At 36.8% G+C, this 26,621-nt stretch overlaps 1 protein-coding gene across 1 annotated transcript in view; it reads left to right on the top strand.

Moving 5' to 3' along the window:
- The first annotated feature begins 13,573 nt into the window (after positions 1-13,573).
- Positions 13,574-26,621, top strand: part of LIMD1 (LIM domain containing 1) — a 117,362-nt gene continuing 104,314 nt past the window's right edge. Inside the window, exon 1 of the mRNA XM_053714486.1 lies at positions 13,574-13,709. The gene's annotated coding sequence lies outside the window, so the exon portion shown is untranslated. The remainder of the gene's footprint in view (positions 13,710-26,621) is intronic.

Genomic DNA, 26,621 nt, shown 5'->3' on the forward strand with positions numbered 1-26,621 from the left:
CTGAACAATGGGATGGGGTCAGGGGGGAGTGCCCTCCCATTCAGGATGCACCGTTGGCTTCAGTACAGCCAAATGGCTAGGACGTTCCATGCCATCCTAACAGAGCTAAAGCCCAGCGCATGAAAAGTCCTAACATCGGAAAGGGGTTAATCACTAATGACTATTATTTATTGTCCCTTTAATTACTAAAATAGGTAAGATTTTTCAGTCCTAATGTAGCAGTTTCTACACCGCGCTAAGGGCACAGTGATCTAAAGTTTTCCTCTCAGGTGAGATGCTCTAAGGAGTCTATTCAGTACAGCGAGGTCCCTTAAAGAATTTTAGAAACACAAAGTTTACATTGAGATGTGTTTAATTGACAATGCAGGATTCTGTGTGTGAAAGAGAGATTCCTACATTACAATATAAGGTCTAAAAAAATCACAAAGATTTTATGTGATTTCTCTCCATGACGGCGAGTTTTTGATTATCAGGCCCTGAGTTTGAAGATTTTACAGTGGTCAAATGTTAATACTTACCAGATCCACACTGCAGTAACAATTGCACTAACTGTTCCTAGCTCTGCATGCACATAATAAAAAATTTGCCTAAATCTGAATTTGACCTAAATTCTTTTTATTCTAAGGGGGATATTTATCAAAGCGTCAACTGAAAATACGCTTGAATCCCGCGTCGTATTTGTTGTAAGATTGATCCGCCGTAGTTATCAAAGCATCAAGATCGTCAAATGTTGAAATGTGTGACAAAATATACGCTCCCACGATCTAAATCCGAATGCTTGCGTCATTACAGATGTTTCGAATTCACATTCGACTCTATTTGACCCTTTTCTCAATTTATCAAACATTTAACAGGTACGCTTGCGTCTATTCCGACGCAGTGTACCTAGTTTTCAAACTGCCACCCTTGAGGCCACGGATGCCATAGAAATCAATAGGAGTCTGAAAACACAGAAAGCTTATGTTTGATGCTGCAAGAGAATGAAGTATATTACATAATTAAAGTAAATTAGAAACTTTATTAAAATTGTATACCCTTTCTAAATCAAACAATATTATTGTTCCACATTTGGTGCACTAGTAGATATAGGATAGATCATAGATAAGTATTCCCACGAAAGTTGTTATAATAATTTTTATAATAATTTTTTCAAAATTGTTTTTATTTACTGAATACCGGATTTTTTTACTTGCATACAGGGAGCGCTGAGATTTATTATTTTGATAAGATATAGGAATAAAAATTAAAAATACATTATTACTTATGGATCTTGTTACAACTTTGTCTCTCATTACAAAGCAAGGGGACAATATTATTTATCCAAATTTGTTGCAAAGTTTTGCCCCAAACTTGTTGCACTAATAGATATATAGGAAAAAATTAAATAAATACACAACATAAAATAGCTAACTTCCTCTTTATTTTTTTGGAAAAATCTATTTACACCATGTTTAAGCCATGTATTACAAGTCCCACTCTCTACTTCGCCCCAAATTTGATGCAACACTTTTCGCACCATTTATGACGCAAACTCCTAAACAACCCACACACTAGAGAATTTTTAAACCACTTTTGATTGGAATATGCATAATCAAATGATCTATGACATCAGCCAATCTGATTCAAATATACATTTTAAACTATCACTAATGAATCAAATTGCTCGATACTTCTGTCATTGATCACTCATCAGAACTTGTAAGTGCCATTTGTTACATTGTGTATTATACTTTGAAAGTAAGTATATGTGAAATTAGTATTAAAGATAAACATTGATGCTGACATTAGAACACAGTGTAATATTTTATACAATGATTTTAAAATTCGAATTGATGTTTGATTTAATATAATCTTACGCTGATAGCTCAAAGGGATAGCCCACCTAACATTAAACTGTCATGATTCAGATACAGCAGAAATTAAAATCACCTCTTCATTGTCATGATATTTTCAGTGTTTTTCTTTCTACTCTTGAATTTCTTTTTCAGTAAGAAATGTAATCTTATATGCCAGCTCATTGTATAACACCTGTGTAGGGGTGGTTTTTAAAACTAGATTGCAATGAGGAGGGGAAAAACTGTCCCAGCTCTTAAAATATCCATTGATTGCAAATAAATACATATGATACCCTGATTACATGCTATATTGACAATTATTCCTACTCAGAATAATAATAAATGTACACTATATACATATAGTGGTATAAATAAACAGAGATATGACAGACAACATTGTTTAGAACAAATAAAGGAATTTAGGGACATGTAAATATGTTTGCAAAAGATTTCTGACATAACATATATATATATATATATATATATATATATATATATATATATATATACATACACACACACTATCTCACAAAAGTGAGTACACCCCTCACATTTTTGTAAATATTTTATTATATCTTTGCATGTGACAACACTGAAGAAATGACACTTTGCTACAATGTAAAGTAGTGAGTGCATAGCCTGTATAACAGCGTAAATTTGCTGTCCCCTCAAAATAACTCAACACACAGCCATTAATGTCTTAACCATTGGCAACAAAAGTGAGTACACCCCTAAGTGTAAATATCCAAATTGGGCCCAAAGTGTCAATATTTGTGTGGCCACCATTATTTTCAAGCACTGCCTTAACTCTCTTGGGCATGGAGTTTACCAGAGCTTCACAGGTTGCCACTGGAGTCCTCTTCCACTCCTCCATGACGACATCACAGAGCTGGTGGATGTTAGAGACCTTGCGCTCCCCCACCTTCCATTTGAGGATGCCCCACAGTTGCTCAATAGGGTTTAGGTCTGGAGACATGCTTGGCCAGTCCACCACCTTTACCCTCAGATTTTTTAGCAAGGCAGTAGTCATTTTGGAGGTGTGTTTGGGGTTGTTATCATGTTGGAATACTGCCCTGTGGCCCAGTCTCCGAAGGGAGGGGATCATGCTCTGCTTCAGTATGTCGCAGTACATGTTGGCATTCATGGGTACCTCAATGATTTGTAGTTTCCCAATGCCGGCAGCACTCATGCAGGCCCAGACCATGACACTCCCACCACCATGATTGACTGTAGGCAAGACACACTTGTCTTTGTACTCCTCACCTGGTTGCTGCCACACACGCTTGACACCATCTTAACCAAATAAGTTATAATAATCTTGGTCTCATCGGACCACAGGACATGGTTCCAGTAATCCATGTCATTAGTCTGCTTGTCTTCAGCAAACTGTATACGGACTTTCTTGTGCATCATCTTTAGAAGATGCTTCTTTCTGGGACGACAGCCATGCAGACCAATTTGATGCAGTGTGCGGCGTATGGTCTGAGCACTGACAGGCTGACCCCTTCAACCTCTGCAGCATTGCTGGCAGAACTCATATGTCTATTTCCCAAAGACAAACTCTGGATATGACGCTGAGCATGTGCACTCAACTCCCTTGATCAACCATGACTAGGCCTGTTCTGAGTGGAACCTGTCCTGTAAAAACCATTGTATGGTCTTGCCCACCATGCTGCAGCTCAGTTTCAGGGTCTTGGCAATCTTCTTACAGCCTAGGCCATCTTTATGTAGAGCAACAATTCTTTTTTTCAGATCCACAGAGAGTTCTTTGCCACGAGGTGCCATGTTGAACTTCCAGTGACCAGTATAAGAAAGAGAGTGTGAGAGCGACAACACCACATTTAACACACACTCTCCCCATTCACACCTGAGACCTTGTAATACTAACGAGTCACATGACACCGGGGAGGGAAAATAGCTAATTGGGCCCGATTTGGTAATTTCCACTTAGGGGTGTACTCACTTTTGTTGCTAACGGTTTAGACATTAATGGCTGTGTGTTGAGTTATTTTGAGGGGACAGCAAAGTTACACTTTTATACAGGCTGTACACTCACTACTTTACATTGTAGCAAAGTTTAATTTCTTCTGTGTTTTCACATGAAAATATATAATACAATATTTACAAAAATGTGAGGGGTGTACTCACTTTTGTGAGATACTGTATATACAAGTATGTGCAAAGATATATGTACAAATTCTAGCATTAATAATCATTAAAAAAAAACAAAAAAAAACATAAGATAAAAGCATACCATGACTTCTAGAAATATAAATACACATTAATTTATGTGAAAGTATCATATAACGGATTTTTTTTGTATATCAAATAAATATAAAAATAACTTTTTATGAGATATTATTTGTTGAGGTATAAATCTAGCTATTTCTTGGACATTAACAGATGAAAAATAAAAGATTAGCTTTAGAGAAATGTGCTTGTTCATGGACAGTAATGAAATAGTATAAATAAAAGTTGGGAAAAACCCGAATAACCGCAACATCAATGACTGCTAGTTAACAACAGGCCAATGCTCATCACGCGTGTTTTTGACATTTTTTTAAATAAATAATGGCATTGTATGAGGATCCGCGTCAGCGATGTCTGGCGAGCGTATTGACGCCGGTGAATGCACTGAGATTGGCGCTTTGATAAATATCCCCCTAAGTCTAAATAAGCCTTATTATCAGGGGCACATAGGAACACAGAAACACAGAATTTGACAATAGATAAAGAACCAAAAGGCCCATCAAGTCTATGCATATTACATGTTACTGTTTTCTAAGATAGCCTTATGCTTATGCATGTCCCAGGCATTTTAAAACTAATTTATAGACCATGTATTTACCACCTCTATTGGAAGTTTATTCCATGAATCTGCACCATTTTTGTAAATATTTGGCCTAGGTGACCTTGGTTTGTGCATAGGACAGCAGGAATTGAGGTACAGCAGATTTTGAGGGGTAGTTATAACGATATGGTATTCTCCAACGTCTATGTTGTCCAAATGTTGTATTTATTATTTTATTCCAAGACATATTATTAAAATACCTCTATGAGTGCCTGGTCGCTGGTTGTGAGAAATATCTGAGGTAAATATGAACTAAAATTGCTATGAGGGTTTGGTAAGAAGCAGCACAAAAATGTAAGCTTTTTATTCCCCTAAAAAAATCATGTATGATACAAACCATGCCATGCCCACCGTCTACATGCCACAAGCAAACAGCTGATTTATAGCTGGCTGAACATTTGAGCGGGTGTCTATTGCAATTAGCGGCATTTTTTTAAAGTGCTTCACAAAGGGTAACTTTTCTGGTACATTTGGGAACAGTTCGCTCACTTGATTTGCCCCGCTGAATTACAAGACGAACTGATACACTTGCGGAGTTTCTCCTGAGCCGTGAGATTCCTTATGTACATATATTTGTTTTAATCATACCTCATAGTTGTTTGAGGTTTTAATGTGTGAGTTTGCATTCGTTGGTTTATTAATACATTTCTACCTATTTTTAACCTACTACGCTTAGAGGAGTGTGCGCCCTTTCTAACTTTGTTTTTTATGCAGTTCTATCCAGTTTCCAGTACCGCGTACCTCCAAGGGGCTGCAACTCCTCTCCAGCATTGTGCTCTTAAAGGGACCAAACACCATGGGAAGTGTATATGAATACAGTCTTCATTTCTAACATATCCTTTTTTATGATTCTGTAGACATGTGCGATTCGGTTCGGTTCGATTCGGAAATTCTGAAAATTCAGCAAATTCGGCGATTCGGATCGAACCGAATTTCTGAATTCAAATTTTGCCGAATTTTGCGAATCGAATCGATTCGTAAATTTGGATGGCCATTGAATTACACTAGTATTATACAGTATGTTAGGTTAACACCTAATATACAGTATAATACTAGTCTAATCACACCTAACACTTAACGAATTGCCGAATTTACAAACCGAATCGAGCCGAATCGAGCCGAATCCAGCCGAATTTCTTCAAATCCGAATGAATCCAAAATGAATCGATTCTAAATTTTCCGAATTCGAATCGATCCGAGCCGAACTTCGAAAAATTCCGATCCGAACCGAACCAAATTTTTTCGCCATGCACATGTCTATTATTCTGCACTCCTATATGGGGCGCTCCTAATTGTTGTTGTTTTTTTATTTTCCAATACATCTACATTGTAAATATATATTACATAGTTTATAAGTTTTGGCTACAGATGACGCTTTAGCCGGTACCATACAGCCAGGTTGTAAATGCTCATTTAGAAGAGGTGTGACTCTGGGGAAAATTTTAGCACCTACCTCAGCTTGTGGCTGAGATTTAAAGGTGTATATCGATGTAGCAATTCCACCTGCAAAGCTTGTGATCACCTCTTACCTGGGGATGGCTTTAAGAGCTTGGTTACTAATCACAGAACTTGTTTGAATTGCAGGTCTATATATGCTGTATATCTAGCGTGCTGCACAGTTTTGAAACTACAGTACATAGGTCTAATGATCAGAGAGGTGCGTTTGCGTATCAGGGAGCACCTCTCCAATATCAAATCAAATACTCTTACCACCCCTCTGGTTCATCATTTTAATAGAATCCATAACAAGAATCCCTCCAGTTTTGGATGGACTATAATGGAAACTGCTAATGTTGGAAAAAGAGGGGGTGAAAGAGACCTGATGCTAGCCAAAAGGGAGGTATTCTGGATATTCCAATTACAGACCAGACAACCAAAATGTCTCAATTCAGAGTACGACCTTGTTAATGTTTGGAACTAGAATATTGATAAATATACTCAGAGGGTCTGATTGAGGGCACTTTCTCTATTAATTTATGGTGTACTGATAATACAATACTTTTCATCAATGAAAATGCATCACATTTTGGAATTACTAGGGGGATCTCTAGGGGGATACCTGTAGGAATATGGATCAATAATCACCTTAATATGTCATAAACTCACCTGTTGTTATTATGAAAATTAAAATAAATAATATACAAACAAATTTGTGAAACACAATCGCCTGCCTTGTTGAGTAGGCAGAAGTGAATTAAATAAAGTGTTGCAGTGGTGAAGGGACAGAAAAGTTCACATAATTCAGAAACTATTTAATTTACATTATGGGTTATGCCGTTGACAACTTGAGCACCTTAAGAATGTATATGGTGACTTCAGGTTTTAAGTCTTGCAAGTATGTTACCATAGTGAATTGAGTGATTTGACTGTATATACAGTATACATATGATTCCACTGGTTTAATGCACTTTAGCTGTATCCTTAATAAAGACACTTATTTAGTTACAATGTACCATGTATTTCAGCATATATGCATAATGGAATCAACTTTGGATTACATAGATATAGGAATGTACTAAGGATGCACAACAGCTTTAATGCTAATTGATGGGACAAGCCCATTTCAATGTAATTTGGGAAGAACCAATATGATGTTATTAATCTTTTTAAATAGCATGTATGTTTTGGGGAACATTAAGTCAGCTATGAGTACGGCATGTAGCTGAAACGCGTATCGGTTCCTTTAAAGATTTAGGGGCCTATTTATCAAAAGTCTGTCCGACATAATCCAATCAGCAGATCATGTCAGACAGACATCGCTGAATGTGGACAGCATTAAGCTCTCCACATTCAGAATTGCACCAGCAGTTCTTATGAACTACTAGTGCAAAGCCGCCCCCTGCAGATTTGCGGCCAATCGGCCGCTAGCAGGGGGTGTCAATCAACCCGATCGTATTCGATAGGTTTGATATCTGATTATCGCTGCTTGCCTCCTCAGAGCAGGCGGACAGGTTATGGAGCAGCGGTCTTTAGACCGCTGCTTCATAACTTTTGTTTCTGGCGAGCCTGAAGGCTCGCCTACAAACATGGGGCTTCAAACTCCATACGGAGCTTGATAAATATGCCCCTTGGGCTTTTTCATATGCTGTTTGATGATTTTAATTACATGGAATAAAAGTCAAGTTTTACTAAATATTGCTCCTTCCTTAGTTCTTTTCTACTTTTATTGTTGGCCTTGTGGGAGTGGAGCATAGATGGAGTGATCCCAGACAATATCACCATACCTGGACAGCAGGATTTCATCGCTATCTCGTAGTGATCCGCAGCAAGCATAATATTCCCTGCAGACGGCTGCTGTGAGTGACGTCATCATCTGGATCGAGTTTGGCCTTTCCTGATTGACGCGAAGGTCTCACGCCGGCTGTGGAGGGGAGGCTTGTTGAGCAGGAGCAGCTCCAAGCACGCATCAGCCTAGTGCGTCTCAGGACGGGTGTAACCAGGGAGCCAGGATCATCCAGGTTTAAAAGCATCAGCCGCAGAATATGGATCCGAGGGGTAAGCTGCTGGAAAAACTGTATACTACATATGCTTATTATAAGCCCTGACGCAGGGTTTCAAAAGATTAGCAAATATTGTGCCTTGTTAAAGGGACACTGAACCCAAATTTTTTTCTTGTGTGATTCAGATAGAGCATGCATTTTTAAGCAACTTTCTAATTTACGCCTATTATCAATTCTATCAATTGCTATCTTTATTTGAAAAAGAAGGCATCTAAGCTAAGGAGCCAGACAATTTTTGGTTCAGACTGTGGACAGCACTTGTTAATTGGTGGGAGAATTTATCCACCAATCAGCAAGAACAATCCAGGTTGTTCACAAAAATGGGCCGGCATCTAAACTTACATTCTTGCTTTTTAAATAAAGATACCAAGAGAATGAAATTTTTTTTATAATAGGAGTAAATTAGAAAGTTGCTTAAAATTGCATGCTCTATCTGAATCACAAAATAAAAAATTTGGGTTCAGTGTCCCTTTAAGTAGATTGGTTTGGGGCACAGGTGCACCCAGGGTCTCCCCAAGTGGAAATATTGTTGTTCTATAGTTTATAAGCTACAAACAATCACACTCTTTTGCAGACTGTCACAGGTTTCACTGCCTTAAAGGGATATGAAACCCAAAAATGTTTTCTTGTGATTCAGATAGAGCATATTGTTTTAAAAAAAGTTTCCAGCTTACTTCTATTATCAAATTTGTTTGGTTCCCATTTTATTTTTCATTCAAGTGAATGTAAATTTTGATGCTAAAGTGCCCGGTTTTTAAAAATTCGATTAAAAACAGGGGCACTTTAATTCATCAAAATTTACATTTCACTCCTGTTGTGAAAATACCTTTTAATCTTGACAGCCGCTTCAGCTTCCTCCGCCCGTCACAAAGCCTCTTCCTGGGTCTAAAATGAGAAATCCGGCTTCCTCCAATCACGGCGTTGAATCAGACACTGATTCCCCCGGGGGGGGGGGGGAAGCCGTGATTGGAGGATGACCGATCCATCATTTCTGACGTCAGAAATGGCTTTGCGACGACCAGGGGAAGCTGGAGCGGCTGACAAGTTGAAATGTAAATTTTTATGAATTAAAGTGACCCTGTTTTTAATCGAATTTTTAAAAACCGTGCACTTTAGCATCAAAATTTACATTCACTTTAAAGATGTGTCTGGAACACTGCATGGCAGAAAATAGTGATGCCATCTAGTGCTCTTGCAAATGGATGACATTCTTATTAAACTGCTGCCATATAGTGCTCCATACACGTGCACACTCCTGAGCTGATATCTCTGTTTTTTAACAAAAGATACCAAGAGAATGAAGAAAATATTATACTAATAGAAGTAAATTAGAAATTGCTTTTAAAAATGAATGCTCTATCTAAGCCATGAAGGAAAAAAATGGTTTGCATGTCCCTTTAAGCCCTTATTTATTAAAGGGGCAGTAAACCTAGCAAATAATGTTATATAATTCTGCACATAGTGCAGAATTATATAACATTAGATTAGCGCCAGCTTTCTAAAGCAAAGGATTAGAGAGATATTTTTTTTTTTTTCATTTGTTATTATTTATTTTTTGTTTTGTTCTCCTTCTTAATTAATGCTTATGAATACTTTTTTTTCCCTTTCTTTTTGATTTTCTTTTTTTCTTCCTTTTCTTTTTTCCTTCTTTTTTTTTTTTTTTAAAGTTTTTTATTGAGGAAATAACAATTTACAATACTATATTCATGCACAACACGCATAGGTAATAACATATCATTGATTAGTACAATATTTGGGTATCTGAACAGTGGAGATAAATATTATTAATATTTAGGAGCATGTTAGTATTAGGACCTCATTATAACATATAGTTTCCTCCATCCTCTCAAGGGGACACTCATGGTCCCTGTTAAATTTAAGTATTATAGAGGAGGAAATCTGATGACTCAGATGGCCACTCATGGACCATTAATTTTTGGAACATTGCAGTTTTTGAGCAACATATAGGAGTATATGAGGATAGTCATGGTTGAGGGAAATGGGTAACAATTTTCACACTTACCAATGTAAAAACCCACTTATCAAAGCATAACCTTGTTATTTAGAGCTTGTGTGAGACCGGAGTGTTCTGTGAGGTATGGCAATTATAAGTGAAGGAGTGGGGGGAGAGCATACCATTTTCTATAGGAGGGGTCTATAATTGTTGACTACAGGGAGTTATAACATGTGTGGAGGGTTATCCATTCAAACTACGTGGTTAAATTAAAAAAAAAAAAAAAAAAAAAAGTAAACAAAATAAAACATGTGAGCTGAGATACAGAAGCGCTGCCTTTACATATAAGTAAATAAATATAACCAGGGAGGGGTGAACCTAGAAGCCAGAGTGAACAGTAAAGGAGTAACACAAGGCAGCCTAAGTCGCACTACTATATTAGCCCCTTAACCCATAAATGGCAGACAGGAATAAGGAATGATATGAAAACAGCCATTATTAGATAAGTCACCTCGAAAAGAATATATGCAATAACTGATAAACTTAGAATGCACACCCCTCGTACCCCCAGCAGAGAGACACAGGCTGCACAAACACAACAAAGCCATGGCAATAAATCATGAACATAAATGAACAGGCAATAATCCGTATTTGATCTATGAGTAATCCAAATGCCTACAGAGTCCGTGATTGAGACATGTGAAGCTTGCAGACCTAGTCCGTGAATACGTGGCTATGGGCACTAAAGTAGAATACCTAAGTTCTATGTAGAGCATGAAGCTGCATGGCAGTAGCTGGGGGTATCGCAGCAAGTATAAACATTTACCCCCATAAACCATTGTAATAATATCAACATAGTTGAGGGACTCATTTACAGTGATAGACTGGTATATAGTCTGTGTGCTATGCGGGGCCCAAAATATACTGAAAGTTCATTGTCCTCAGCAAAATAGTTCTCCAATGAGTGGCAGGTAATATGTCGCTAAGCAGATATATGGATCCATACCTGAATTGTCCACACTTAATCTGCCATACGACAACAGCCTAAGGGTAAATTCAACCTACTCTGGTTTTACCCCGCTGGCAACTGCTTCTGCCACGAAGATGCGGCACCTCTCCGGACGAATCTATCTCCCCTGATGAGGACCCACAGCTGGATCCTCTGGAGGGGCAACGAAGGGCTGGTGAATTGTACCCACAACAGATCCCAATCGCTATGAGCAGGTACCTTTGTAAGTGAGTTCTGCAGTCTCATCTTTAGGTCTAGGTTATTGCTTGCTTTCTGCTTCTGCGTCGGAATCAAACTTCTTATTGCAGCATTCACCTCCTTGTGTTCGGAGCAATCTATCAAGATGGTTTTTCGCTCCGGGCTGGCCAAATGCTCCCTCAGCTCGCGTAGCTGCTTAACCGAAGTGATTGGGACACTAGTTGAGAGGCCTTCGCAAGAGAGCGAAGGTGGTATGCCTTTGTCAGTCATAGTCACCAACGGAGTTTGAAGTTGGCACTCAATACACTCGGCATGCAGTTTCTGTGAAGCCCGCGGCTCTCCCGTAGCCCTTAAACAGGTATCTTTTAGAGAAGCATATTCCTCGGTGATGATTGCGCACAGCTCCTTGTAGTGAGAATTGAGCATGGCTGCAACTTCCCGTATGATCCGTTTAGAGTCCAGCGCCATATTGGGAGGGTAGTGTTTTAGAAGTATATAGAGAATTCCCTTGTCTCTGAAGGCAGATGCAGTTCTGCTGTCCGGAGTTATAACACAAGTTGCTCTCCCTTTATATGCAAAAAATGTCAGTGTCTTTGCACTGCATACCCGGCTTACAAGATACCGGGGGGGGGGGGGGTGTTGAGAGCCTTTACTGAGGTAACTGCCTTAGGCCCCAACGCTCCAGATCGATTTCCAAAGGTTATAATACCAAGAATTTAGTATCACCCAGCTCAGGATGGACTGTAGATTATTAATATCAAGGTGTAAGAGTTGGATGATCTTCCTGGCCACTGATAAAAGGCAGATTATCTGTGAATCCCTTGGAGCAACTGATATTGCTACCATTCAAGGTGCTGCCCAGAGACACGCCCCTAGAGAGATATTTTATAAAAGAAAATTAAATTTTACAGAACGCTGCTCCTGGCTCAACTGAGCAGGTCTGTTTTTTTCTCCTAAGCGCATCGCAGGCACGCTGTCTAGTCACAGCCGGCCCGATTGCGCTATTAAACTCAATGTATCTCGTTTCCGCTCTGGTCTGGTAGCAGGAGCGAGCTACATTGACTTTAATAGCGCGATCGGGCCGGCTGTGACTAGACAGTGTGTATCGTTTTAAAATATCTCTCTAATCCTTTGCTTTAGAAAGCTGGCGCTAATCTAATGTTAGATAACTCTGCACTATGTGCAGAATTATATAACATTATTTGCTAGGTTTACTGCCCCTTTAAATACATTTTAAAAAAATCTAAAACTGCCCTAGCCCTGCCCAGGAATGGCCAAAGCTGCACCAACATGCATGGCTATGCCCCTTGACTGTCTAACAACAAACCTTATTCATTATGCCCTAATATTTATTAGTACACTGATTTAAATGGTGTGATGCTAATTTAATATCAACACATAAATAATGAATGGATAGCTAGATAAGTAATCAGAATAGGGCTTTAAGGGCCAGACATAGGCTTCTCTGGAGCAGGGAATCTAAGGAGCACAACCACCCTGCATACTGCTGTCCGCATGTGTGAGTGTCACCCCCCATAAACACATGCATGGATCCTGGAGATGCCTCTGGTGCCAGATAAAAACGATATTGTGTTTTCTGGGTGTAGGATGGACAGTTCTGTCTCATATAATTTGTAAAACCCAAAAACATTTTAAAGTTTTTAGAAATAGGCAATACCACCAATACCATCAGTAATAGGCTCTACCTTCAAACTAAAGTTTAAATAGGTAAATTAAAGTATAATTGAATTTGCATCATTCAGATAACATCATTTTTTGGATTATTTTTTACTTTGTTCTCTTGTAATGCTTTCTTGAAAAGAATATATACATCTCTTACACTGCTGGGAAGTAGCTGGTGATTGGTGGCTACACACATATGCCCCTTGTCATTGGCTCACCAGATGTTTGTAGCTAGCAGGCTCCCAGTAGTGCACTGCATCTCTGGAGCTGACTTTAACTAAGTATTTAATCCCTTTGTTGGGGTGAAATACACAATAATAATAAAATATGTTTGCACTTTTATATACTTTTAGCTTTCATCAAACAATTTTCTAAATTTTCATAATGTATTAACCTAAATTAACTTACTGTGAAGCCTGGAACGAGTTCCCCCTATTGCACATTATTACCACAAGGTGGGGGTAGTGGATACACATTTGTAGTACTGTCTATCTGAGATTGAGCCTTTTTCTCCCTCCCTCTGCAGTTTCCTTTCACTTGCATTGAAATGTTCCTGTTGGGCAGCTGCTGCCTTTGCTTCCTGTTTACTAGGTTGTAAAACTGCCATCAAAACTACGACAGTGAACTCCTTATCTTGTGCAGGAGGTGACACGCTCCGTTATAATTTATACTGGGGCCGGTGAGTATGAGAATAACAATTTTACACAACTTTATGTGATAGAAGGCGAACGGTACTTACTGTATTTTATATATGGGGAAAAAAACATTTTTACTGTGGTTTTAACTTGCTTAGAAAATCATCTGGCTTTGTAAACTACCAGCGTGTGACAGAGCTGTATCTTTAGTTATATCATTAATTGAAAATATTACTTTTACAGAAGTTGTTATGAGAGTTTACAAATCAACAGTAGTTTACTTCTAGGGTTTTAGCGATGGCAGAAAAGTGCATAAAGGCCCCTGTAGCAGATCTCACATATGTAAGGGACATTCTCAAAAAGAACTATCAATTGTAAATACGTTGCTTTTGATCCCTGTAACACACGGGCTGACACATTGAATTTAAATTGAGTAGCCAGAATACCTTATAGTTTGAAGGACCTACATATAGATATATTACTGGCCAAAATATTTGGAGACTGGAGTACATTTCAGTGATGACTCCCTGGCTCTTGTGATTTGTCAAACTATTCTGTATTTATCATCTCTATCTATCTATCTATCTATCTATCTATCTATCTATCTATCTATCTATCTATCTATCTGGGATTGGTTTGGCAATGTCAGTCTTTCTTTAAAGGGACAGTAAAGTAAAAAAATATGTATTTTTAAACAACTTTCCAATTGTCTTCTGTTATCAAATTTGCTTTGTTCTCTTGGTATCTTTTATTGAAGAGTAAAACTAGGTAGGTTCATACGAGCTCAGGAGTGTGCACGTGTCTTTAGTACTCTATTGCAACATTGTATAACAAATAATGTTGCAAAACACTGCTGCTATTGAGTACTAAAGACATGTGCACACTCCTGAGCTCTTATGAGCCTACCTAGTTTTACTCTTCAATAAAAGATACCAAGAGAACTAAGCAAATTTGATAACAGAAGTAAATTGGAAACTTGTTTAAAATTGTGTGCTCTATCCGAATCATGAAAGAAAAAAAAAAATTAACTTTACTGTCCCTTTAATTTTTTGTTTAATCTAAACAAAAGTATATTTGTAGTGATTGTTTAAATTATTTTACATTCTTTGTTAATCCTAATTTAAAGTGATGGTAAACTTTTACTTGTTTTAAAATCAGGTCCGGAATCTAAGCAATATTTTAGATGGACTTTAATGGATCAATTCTAATAAAGATGCGCTGTAACTTACTTTTTAATCTAGCCATTCCATTCTAATACCCTGCGCTCAGCCCGAGCCATTGCAAAACTGTTTTTTTTTTTGGTGAGGTAATGGTTGGAACCGTTCTCCAATTGGCGCTCTAGCCCTATGGCACTTATTTGTAGCTAGAGCGTTGATTGGAAAACAGTTCAAACCTTTGCCTTACAAAAAAAATGATTTGTGAAGTGGGCGAGCAAGGGGTATTAGAATGGCATGGCTAGATTAAAAGTACGTTACAGTGTATCATTAGAAGTGATCAGTTAAAATTCATCTAAAATATCACTTAGATTCCGGACCTGATTTTAAAACATGTAAAGTTTACCATCACTTTAATAAGCCAGTCTAGTTTAAAAATAAACCACTGTTATTTTTAAACAAATCTCTTTTTTCTTTCTGTGTCTACTCCTGCAAATCCATGCTCCTATGCAGCTACAAATTAGCATATGGCAAGTGATTGTAACATATGTATGTATGCTGCTCCGATTGGCTAACTGACAATATTGTGAGTAGCAAATGCACCTTGTAAGAAAAAAGGAAATTTGTTTGAAAATAACATGCTGTAACAAAATAGTCCAGTTTGTGTTTTTACATTAGAACATCTCTTTTAGCAGACAGATATACAACTGTAATGGAGGAAAAATCTATGTAACTTTAAAAGAGGAAACCGCAGGTAAAAAAAAAAAAAAAAAAGATTAAAAATATTTGTGCCCTTATATACAGTCTGGAATATTGGTTCTATTTTGACTTTGTTTTATATAACTCACATCTGTTATCTTTTTCCCTAGTTATAAGCTGTACATTCATTTGTTTTTATATCATTTATAGTATATGAGTTATACAGGTATACCTCACTTTACAGCGCTTCACTTTACAGCGATTCGCTAATACAGCGCTTTGTGGAGCTGAAGTTGAACCTCCAAGGATTTTGAAACAGTGCTGTAATCATCATGAGATTACGAGAAAAGTGAATGGCACCATTTTGTTATGCTTAGTTCACTCCGTTAACAGCATTGAAGTACAATCTGTGTCTCAGTGCTATAATCTGGCAAATTTTACTACAGTAATTGTCACTATTTTACAGGTACAGTATTTATTGAATACTAATTGAATACTGTGCTGTGCTAGTGTTAAACTAAACATAGCACTATTGCACCCCTAATATATGTTAGTTCAAACATGTTTTCAAGATTTTAAACATTGAAAACAAAGCTAAAACTGCCTTGTTTCACTTTAAGGCGGTTTTCACTTTACAGCGGGGCTCCGGTCCCTAACCCGCTGTATGAGCGGGGTATACCTGTACTTTTTAAACTATTGGCAGCTTGTGCTGCTTGTTACAATTAATTGTTTATGCCGGGGCTTGACAAACCCAGGAGCCAGGGGAGCCACTGGCTCCTAGAATTCCCCCCACTAACTCCTAACTTTTTGGATTATTCTTCCTATATCTATATACAAATACCACTGCAAAGATCTTAAAAGTATGTCTGGCTCCTAAATATTCTTACTGGCTCCTACATTTTAAACAGATTTGTTGACTCCTATTATAGTGTCATTTTAATAAAAATATGTAAAGGGGAACCTGTAAGTGCCTGGAACTTTTATAATTTATTACCTAGGATTTAGGCATAAATTACTGTTAATATTTGTATATTCTCTTTTCACCCAAGTGGTGCACATATTACCCTGCTTGTGTATGTAGGGTTAGGGCTGTCACCCATCTACTATTTAAAGGTATATTAAACTTAAAGGGACAGTTAAGTCCAAAAAAAAACTTTCAGGGAATGTAATTTTAAACAACTTTCCAATTTACTTTTATCAACAATTTTGCTTTGTTCTCTTGTTATTCTTAGTTGAAAGATAATTCTAGGAGGTTCATATGCTAATTTCTTAGACCTTGAAGACTGCCTCTAATCTGAATGCATTTTGACCACTAGAGGGCATTAGTTCATGTGTTTCATATAGATAACATTGAGCTCATTCACGTGAAGTTACCCTGGAGTGAGCACTGATTGACTAAAATGCAAGTCTGTCAAAATAACTGAAATAAGGGGGCAGTTTGCAGAGGCTTAAATACAAGGTATTTACAGAGTTAAAAAGTATATTAATATAACTGTGTTGGTTTTGCAAAACTGGGGAATGGGTAATAAAGGGATTATCTATCTTTTTAAACAACAAAAATTCTGGTGTTGACTGTCCCTTTAAATTTTTCCTTTAATGGTTCAGAAAGTGCATGCTATTTTAAACTTTCCAATTTACTTCTATAAGTTTTGTTCTCTTGGTATCCTTTGATGGAAAGGATACCTAGAGGAGCTGTTGGTTTTTGGCTGCACATATATGTCTCATGTTATTGGCTCACACAATATGTTTAGCTAGCTCCCAGTAGTGCAATGCTGCTTCTACAAAGCATAGCAAGAGAATGAAGCAAACTTTATGATAGAAAGTACATTAAAAAGTTGTTTAAAATTGTATTGTCTTTCTGAATGATGAAAGAGAAATGTGTGGTTTTATGTCCCTTTAGATGGACAGTACTGTATTTGGTCTGGCTGTTGTGTAAAATGTCTAAAATCTTTACAATTAACTGATTGGGTCTGATGCCTGATGTGGGTGTATAATTGATGTAGTAGCTGCTTTCGGCTATGGTTATAGTTGAATTGAATCGGATAGCGAATACAAATTTAAACAACATTCAAATTTACTTCTATTATCTAATTTGCTTCATTCTTTAGATATCCTTTGATGAATAAATAGAAATGCACATTGGTGAGCCAATCACATGAGACATCTATGTGCAACAACCAATCAGCAGACACTGAGCCTATCTAGATATGCTTTTCAGCAAAGAATATAAAGAGAATGAAGCAAATTAGATAATAGAAGTAAATTAGAAAGTGGTTTGAAATTGCATGCTCTTTCTAAATCATGAAATAATCTTTTGGGGTTTAATGTCCCTTTAACTACAAACTCAGTGACACTTTACTTGCTGTTGCAAAAGATAATTTGGAATTTGGTAAATAATGTAATATTGCAGCAAGTAATGCAAGTAGAATGCTTGTTTGTATAGGTAGAGGTATTTGCAGCTCAAATCGTAAGATTGTTGGCATCATCTTCGTGTATATAAGTATATCTCAACTTAAATTGTTAAACAATAACAATGTAAAAGTAGACTGTCCCTTTATAAAAACTGCATTTCCCACGCTCCCTAAGAGGCTAAAACTCAAATTACATAACTGTTTCAAATGTTACAAATGAAATAGCTATTTTTGAAAACATTGGTTATAGATTTTGCTTTTTGCTCTTTCTATTTTTTTTATTTTTTTTTATTTTTTACACAAAATCAAGAGGTGTTTCTATTTAAAAGTGGCCAGATCAGAAGCTGATTCAGAAGCCGTATAACACAATACTATTGTCTGGGCTTGTGGCTGCTTGTTGCCATGATTATTTTTTTGATGATAATAATAATAGTCTGCACAAAGTAATGTTTCAGACTCCATCATGACAACAAGAGTATTGATTCTATGGCGCATAATAGCTCAATCAATACAGCTTTTGATTGGCTATATTGATTTAGCCTTTTATTTAAAATATTGTTTTAGGGGGTAGGAGAAAGTTCTGCAATTTTTTTTTGTATTTTCTTCTTGTCAAATGTAGCATTAAAATAAAAACCTGTTTAGCTTGAATATGGTTTTATGTCCCTTTTTTTTTTTATATATATGTTATAATGAAAAAAAAAAAAATGTTGCCTGTGGGAACAGGAGTTGTACATATAGGAGAGGTATTATAAATTTAACCCCTTAAGGACACAGGGTTTTTTCCCAGTTTATATTTATTATACACTCGTTCTTTCTTTGCATAAATGTTTTGTAGATGATCTATTTATGTAGCCCATGAAGTTTTTTTGGATAGTTTTGCTTATTTTTAAATAACATTGCTCTGATTTTCAGACTCATAACCAAGCCCCAAAGTTTTAGGAGAATACCGACGTATACCTACTCCAGCTTGCTTCGGTTTGTGTAAAGGGTCTTTTCATATGCAAAGGAAGGGGGGGTCTGATATTTCACACTTGCAGTGGGTGTTCCAGTAACCTTTTAAATAGAGCTAAACTGGAAGTAAATTTTTAAACGTTTTTTTAACTGGATTTTTATATCCGTATCTGTGCATATTATTCTTTATAGTAGTGTCTATTACATGCAGTTATATGAAAATTGGTGTATACTGTCCCTTTAAATGACAAGACAATTTTGGCATTTTTGCTCACTATTGATTTCACCTTAAAGGGTCAGTCTACTCCAGAATTTTTATGTTTAAAAATGATGGATAATCTGTTTTATTACCCATTCCCAAGTTTTGCAAGTTTTTGCATAACCAACACAGTTATATTAATATATTTTTTATCTAAGACTCTGCAGACTGCCCCTTATTTTAGTTCTTTTGACATATTTGCATTTTAACCAATCAGTGCTGACTCATAAATTACTCCACGGGAGTGAGCACAATGTTATCTACATGGCACACATGAAATAGCGCTGTCTAGCTGTGAAAAACTGTCAAGAGATGGCCTTCAAGGGCTTAGAAATTAGCACATAAGCCTACCTAAGTTTAGCTTTCAACAAAGAATACCAAGAGAATAGTGTTAATTTGATAAAAGTAAATTGGAAAGTTGTTTAACTTGCATACCCTATCTGAATCATGAGATTTTAATTTTAACTAGACTGTCCCTTTAATTATTCACTCTCTTAAAGGGTTATAAATATTTTATTTTGTAAAGCTTTAAAGGGACACTGAACCCATTTTTTTTTCTTTTGTGATTCAGATAGAGCATGCAATTTTAAGCAACTTTCTAATTTACTCCTATTATCAATTTTTCTTTGTTCTCTTGCTATTTTTATTTGAAAAAGAAGGCATCTATGCTTTTTTCTTGGTTCAGGACTCTCAACAGCACTTTTTTATTGGTGGGTGGATGAATTTATCCACCAATCAGCAAGGACAACCCAGGTTGTTCACCAAAAATGGGCTGGCATCTAAACTTACATTCTTGCATTTCAAATAAAGTTACCAAGAGAATAAAGAAAATTTGATAATAGGAGTAAATTAGAAAGTTGCTTAAAATGTCATGCTCTATCTGAATCGCAAAAAGTCAGTGTCCCTTTAAGAATTACATTATTAGTTAGTTTAAGTAATAGAGAATTAAACTCACTTACTATTTTTTTTAAACGAAGCTTGCATATACTTAATAAATATATTTTTATTTTGGCTGAAAACGTCACCAACGACCGCCCCAAAATAAATGATGGACCCACTCATTATTCATGCAGTCACATCGGCCAATAGCAGGCAGAAAAAATTAGCTTAATTTGCATAGTAAGGAGTCACCCATATTCACAATGTCATCCATCCTCGCATGCGCATTAGTAACTGTGGGCAATCATATGTGCAATAGACAGTAATGGCACGGTCTCCATCTTCAAATGTCTGCTCCCACACCTCTTGGTTTGCACACCTCTTGGTTTGCATTGCACGGTTCATGACGTGCCTGCATACTCCTAATCTGGACAATCAGTTTCACGCATGCGAGGGTTCAGGACAAGGTATACTGCGCATGCGGGCCGCCATTATTGTTCTACCTTGGTAGAACACTCCAATTTGATTTGCATAATGACGATCCGGGGGGGGGGGGGTTGGCAGAATACATAATTTCTAAGTAAAATTACAGGTAAACAGAGAAAAAATTGCTTAACGATGTTGTTTGTGAACTATAAGTATAGTTTGAGATGTTTTCAAATCTGAAAACTTTTATTTGGGTTTTCTATCCCTTTAAGTGCACCCACACATATTATATACTATTTTATGCAGACAAACAGGCCTTTCTAGTGATACCCTATATATGAGTACATAAAATAACAAAAAATAGGAATGTAATACTGAAAAATTGGGGGGGGGGATGGGAAATGAAAAAAAAAGAAGCATTTTTTCAATTTTCTGTATAACTATTTCTACAAGACTAGTGTAGCTAAAGAAAAATACACCAACATAGATTCATTATGTTGTCCTGATTTTAGAAATATCTTTTATTATTAGGTTTCCAAATAATTTTTAGGAAATATAGGCCAAATACTACAAAGATAAAAATTTGCTATGCTTGGACTGTAAGCTAAATAGTGGTCATCCAATTTAAATCTGCTACACATAAGTATATATTTGTAGAATTTAGACACCCCTGGTTATATATCTAGAGGTATTTTGAAACATTATGTTTAACCCTTTTATTACCATGGGGCAGTTTTTTGTGCATCACTTGTTGCCTTACTCCTGAGGCATCCAGTGATTGCTCAGTGAGCCTGATACCAGCATGCATTGCAGTAATAAGTCAATTTAAAAGGACATGAAACCACAATTGTTTGCTTAATGGGATATAAAACCCATTTTTTTGTTTCATAATTAAAAATTATTGTAGCCACCAATGAGCAAGCACTACCCAGGTTCTGAACCAAAAATGGATCAGCTCTAAGCTTACATTCCTGCTTTTTTTTTCTTTTAAATAAAGATACCAAGAAAACAAAGAAAAAATGATAATAGGAGTAAATTAGAAAGTTGCTTAAAATTGCATGCTCTATCTGAATCATAAAATAATAATAATATTGGGTTTTATATCCCTTTAATGATTCATATAGAGAATACAATTTTAAACAACTATCCAATTTACTTCTATTAACTGATTCGCTTAACCCTTTGAGTGCTAACAACAGCTCTGAGCCGTCACAGAGTTTCTCACTCTAATGACGGCTCAGAGCCGTCATGAGCACTCTCCCGCCTTGAGGGAGATCTGGGGGCCCCTAACTGCTCCTACCCCGGCGATCGTGCCTGTAGAGTGACAGGCATCGCCGGGGATTCGCGTGATGACGTCACCGCACAACTTTATACTTAACAATGTTAAGTATAGAAGGAGGAGGCATGCTGCTTAGAAGCCTGATAAGTAAGTCTTGGGGGTCTGTAAAAAAAAAAAAAAAAAAAAAAAAAAATTAAATTTTTTTTTCTTCAAAAAATACATTTTTTTAAAAAAAAAATTGAAAATATTAGCACCCAGGTGGGAAAGTACTTAGCACTCAAAGGGTTAAAGGACCACTCAATGCAGTGGAATTGCATAATTAACAAGTGCTTTATAAAAAAACTGCAAAGTTTTTGAAAAGTAATGGCAGCTTCTTCTAAAGCTATAACCTCCCCCCCCCATACATTGTCTACCTATAAATATAGGCACTATAAGTAGCAGAAAGCTAAACCATGAGAAAGAGGATTGCCTATTGCATCAAATCTAGTTTGCTGTATGTCACAATTCATGCTATTGCTAGGTGCGTTGCAGATTGTTCTATGTATCTGAGTGTAACAGATAATAATTTGTCCGTTGTCACTACTTTCCTACATATTTTGAATCATTTACTAGAACTTAAAGGGACAGTAAACTCAATATTAAACTTTCATGATTCAGACAGAACAGGCAATTTGATACAACTTTCCATTTTATTTATTTTATCAAATTTGTTTTGTTCTTTTGCTATCCTTTGTTGAAAAGTCAGCTTCAGAACGGCAATAAACTACTGAGAGCTAGCTGAGATTAGCCAATGACTAAAAGTATATCAGTGCAGCCACCTATCAAGAGCTCCCAGTAGTGCATTGGAAAAAATTGAAAATATAAGTAAATTAGAAAGTTCTTTAAACTTGCATGCTTTATATCTGAATCATTAAAGAAAAAAAAATGGTGTTTTCATGTTCCTTTTAATATAATCCCACTCCGCCCCCAAATTGTAAATAAATTGCAAAAATGCAGATATTTTGAAATATTTTTCAACAATGGGGCAATTGCACAAGGTGGTTTGTGTTCAGCATATTGTTGCATATTATTTATTGTAAAGCATTTGGTTCTAATCCAGGGGTGGGCCTTCCAGATGTTATGGACTACATCTCCCATGATGCTTTGCCAGCATTATGGCTGAAAGAGTATTATGGGAAATGTAGTCCATAACATCTGGAGGGCCGATAATTGCCCACTCCAATCTAATCCCTAGTTAGCACTATGTGGTCATCAACCATGTGATTTGACCTGTCTATACATCTTAAAGGGACAGTAAACACCTGGTAATTACAAGACATTTCTGTTGTGTTGCTATAAATAACATATCAGCTTGGTCTAAAATTCACAACTTTGTTGCTGCAACTGTTTGAACTGTTCATGATTCAGGTAGAGCAGGCAATTCTAAGAGACTTTTCAGTTCATTTCTATTATCAAATTTACTTTGTTCTGTTTGTATTCTTTGTTGAAAAGCATGTTTACATATCCTCAGCAGCAGCAATGTGCTGCTGTCTGGAAGCAATACACACACAACAACACACCCATACTACACCGCACATCACACACCACACCATACTCGCACCACGCACCATACTACACCACAAAAACACACACCAACCACACACACACAGGCCACACCATACTACACCACACACCACACCATACTACACAACACACACCACACCATACTACACAACACACACCATACTACACCACAAAAACACACACACACAGGCCACACCATACCACACCACACCATACTACACAACACACACCATACTACACCACAAAAACACACACACACAGGCCACACCATACTACACCACACACCACACCATACCACACCATACTACACCACACCACACCATACTACACAACACACACCATACTACACCACAAAAACACACACCAACCACACACACACAGGCCACACCATACTACACAACACGCACCACACCATACTACACCACACACCACACCATACTACACCACACACACACCAACCACACACACACAGGCCACACCATACTACACCACACCATAGTACACCACAAACACACCATACTACACCACACCATAGTACACCAAAAACACACCATACTACACCACACCATAGTACACCACAAACACACCATACTACACCACACACACAGCACACCATACTCACACCACACCATACTACATCATACACACACACCATACCACACTACACCACACACACACCACACCATACTACACCACACATCACGCACACATTACACGCCATATACAGAAATATATATATATATATAAAGTATCAGCATCGAGAGGTTGTCTAGTATTCTTCTGTCGTCTATCCTTTTTTTATTACACTGTAAATGAGTTTATTTGTAGAATGTTAACAGCCCCCATTTCATTTGTCTGACTTTCCCAATATCCCTGGCCTCTCAGCACATTCCACTTTAGACCCACACATTTCTCACCACACATTCCTGCCTAAATCAATATTACTGCTCAGTGTTTCTATTTCTGCTGCACAGCTGGGCGTCTCCCTTTACCCCCGTACAGACACAGCACACGTGCAGGGGAAATGATTACTCATCCTCTGCTCTCTCTCTGCTTCATGAGCAGAGATTATTGAGTAAATCTTTGCCAGTTGGATGCCTTAAAACTGCTCCCACCTGTAGTAACTGTAAAATAGGGTTTTTTTTGCTTTAAAAAAGTAAAGCTGTATTTTTTTAAAGGGACAGTCTACTCCAGAATTTTTATTGTTTAAAAAGATAAATAATGCCTTTATTACTCATTCCCCAGTTTTGCATAAACCAACACTGTTATATTAAAGGAATAGTAAAGCCCAAATTAAACTTTCATGATTTAGATAGGGCATGTAATTTTTAATAACTTTCTAATTTACTTTTATCATCAAATTTGCTTTGTTCTCTTGTCATTCTTAGTTGAAGGCTAATACAAGCTAGGCTCATATGCTAAGTTCTAAGCCCTTGAAGGCCGCCTCTAATTTGAATGCATTTGACTGTTTTTTCACAGCTAGAGGGTGTTAGTTCATTTGTTTCATATAGATAACACTGTGCTCATGCATGTGAAGTTATTTAACAGTCAGCACTAATTGCCTGAAATGCAAATCTGTCAAAAGATATGAGGTAAGGGGGCAGACAGCAGAAGCTTAGATTCAAGGTAATCACAGAGGTAAAACGTATATTTCTATAACAGTGTTGATTATGCAAAACTGGGGAATGGTAAATAAAGGGATTATCTATCTTTTTATATAATAACATTTTTGGTGTTTACTATCCCTTTAATATACTTTTTACCTCTGTGATTACTTTGTATTTAAAGGGACACTATTTGTGGCACATTTAGCATGATAGACTTAATTTGTCAAATGAGGAATGGATAGGGAGGACTGATATAACAAAAAATATAAAATATAACTTTTATTGGTCAATTTTAATATATAGAATAGAACGAACAAATACATATACTACACAGTGAGATGATATGGAGATGCCAAAAAAAAAACATATAAGTATCAGTGTGATATAATTTCACTAATTGTCTATGGTGGGATGTACTGTAAGTGGTTTATGATTTGCCTATAGATGTATATGCAAGATTCGAAAATCGGACAGTCTGTTGTTTGCCAAGTTCCTGGGTACAATATTAATGTTATAAAATATAACAGGACCCTCACCGTAGTGATATTCAAATTCCAACTCTCCATATAAAAAGAAAAGAAAAATGATTACATTTATCTGACTAGCGGTCAGATTCCAAAGTATCTCATGTGTATTAAAAAATTGGATGAATGGTAACAAGATCATCCATTAAAGTACAGAGAAAATAAAGTTTAAAATAGTATTCAAGAAAAGAACACAAAGATAATTCTAACACACGCTTCTCCTGTAATAAAAATAGTATATAGGTGTATACCTGAGTCTATAGTGCTCATATAAGGAAAAGTACATATATAGTATACAAGCGGTCTCATATATGGGTTTCTACTTCTACCTCGAAAGACTATGAACCGCTAGGAGAGGGGAAAAGCTAGCAATATATTTCCCAGAGCTCCCAAGCACATTACCCACGTTCAAATATCTACGAGGTTCCGAAAGAAGATTGTTGTGACCCATAAAAAATAGAGACTAAGTGCCAATTAAGGCCAACATAATTACATAAAAGGCCTTTGAGAAAGCAGTTGGCGAAATGCGCGTCAGGCCTTCGCACTGCTTCTACTGTATTTTCTTTGTAAACAATAGTCCTTTATGTAATTATGTTGGCCTTAATTGGCACTTAGTCTCTATTTTTTATGGGTCACAATAATCTTCTTCCGGAACCTCGTAGATATTTGAACGTGGGTAATGTGATTGATAGCTCTGGGGGATATATTGCTAGCTTTCCCCCTCTCCTAGCGGTTCATAGTCTTTCGAGGTAGAAACCCATATATGAGACCGCTTGTATACTATATATGTACTTTTCCTTATACGAGCACTATAGACTCAGGTATACACCTAATATACTATTTTTATTACAGGAGAAGCGTGTAATAATTATTTTAAAAATAATTAAAATTAAAAGTTTAATTTTGACTTTACTGTCCCTTTAACCTTTACAAAGTGTATAAAAACTTAGCTTCTGATCAGGATATGGCTGATGATTGGTGGGTATATGTGTTGCAGATCTAAGCAGGACTTTAGCTATGCTTAAAGGGACATTAAACACTAAATAAATGCTAAATAGAATGATGCATTCAAATAAAAGATTAGTCTGGGAATAACATGTAGATGTATTTTTTAAAGTTTTGTTAGATGTTTACAATACAAGTGTAAAGTTTTAGTGTCTATAAAACAATGAGAGCTGCCATGTTGTAACTTTGGTTACCTTGT

This window comes from Bombina bombina, chromosome 5, assembly GCF_027579735.1.
Source record: "Bombina bombina isolate aBomBom1 chromosome 5, aBomBom1.pri, whole genome shotgun sequence".
Taxonomy (NCBI): Eukaryota; Metazoa; Chordata; class Amphibia; order Anura; family Bombinatoridae; genus Bombina; species Bombina bombina.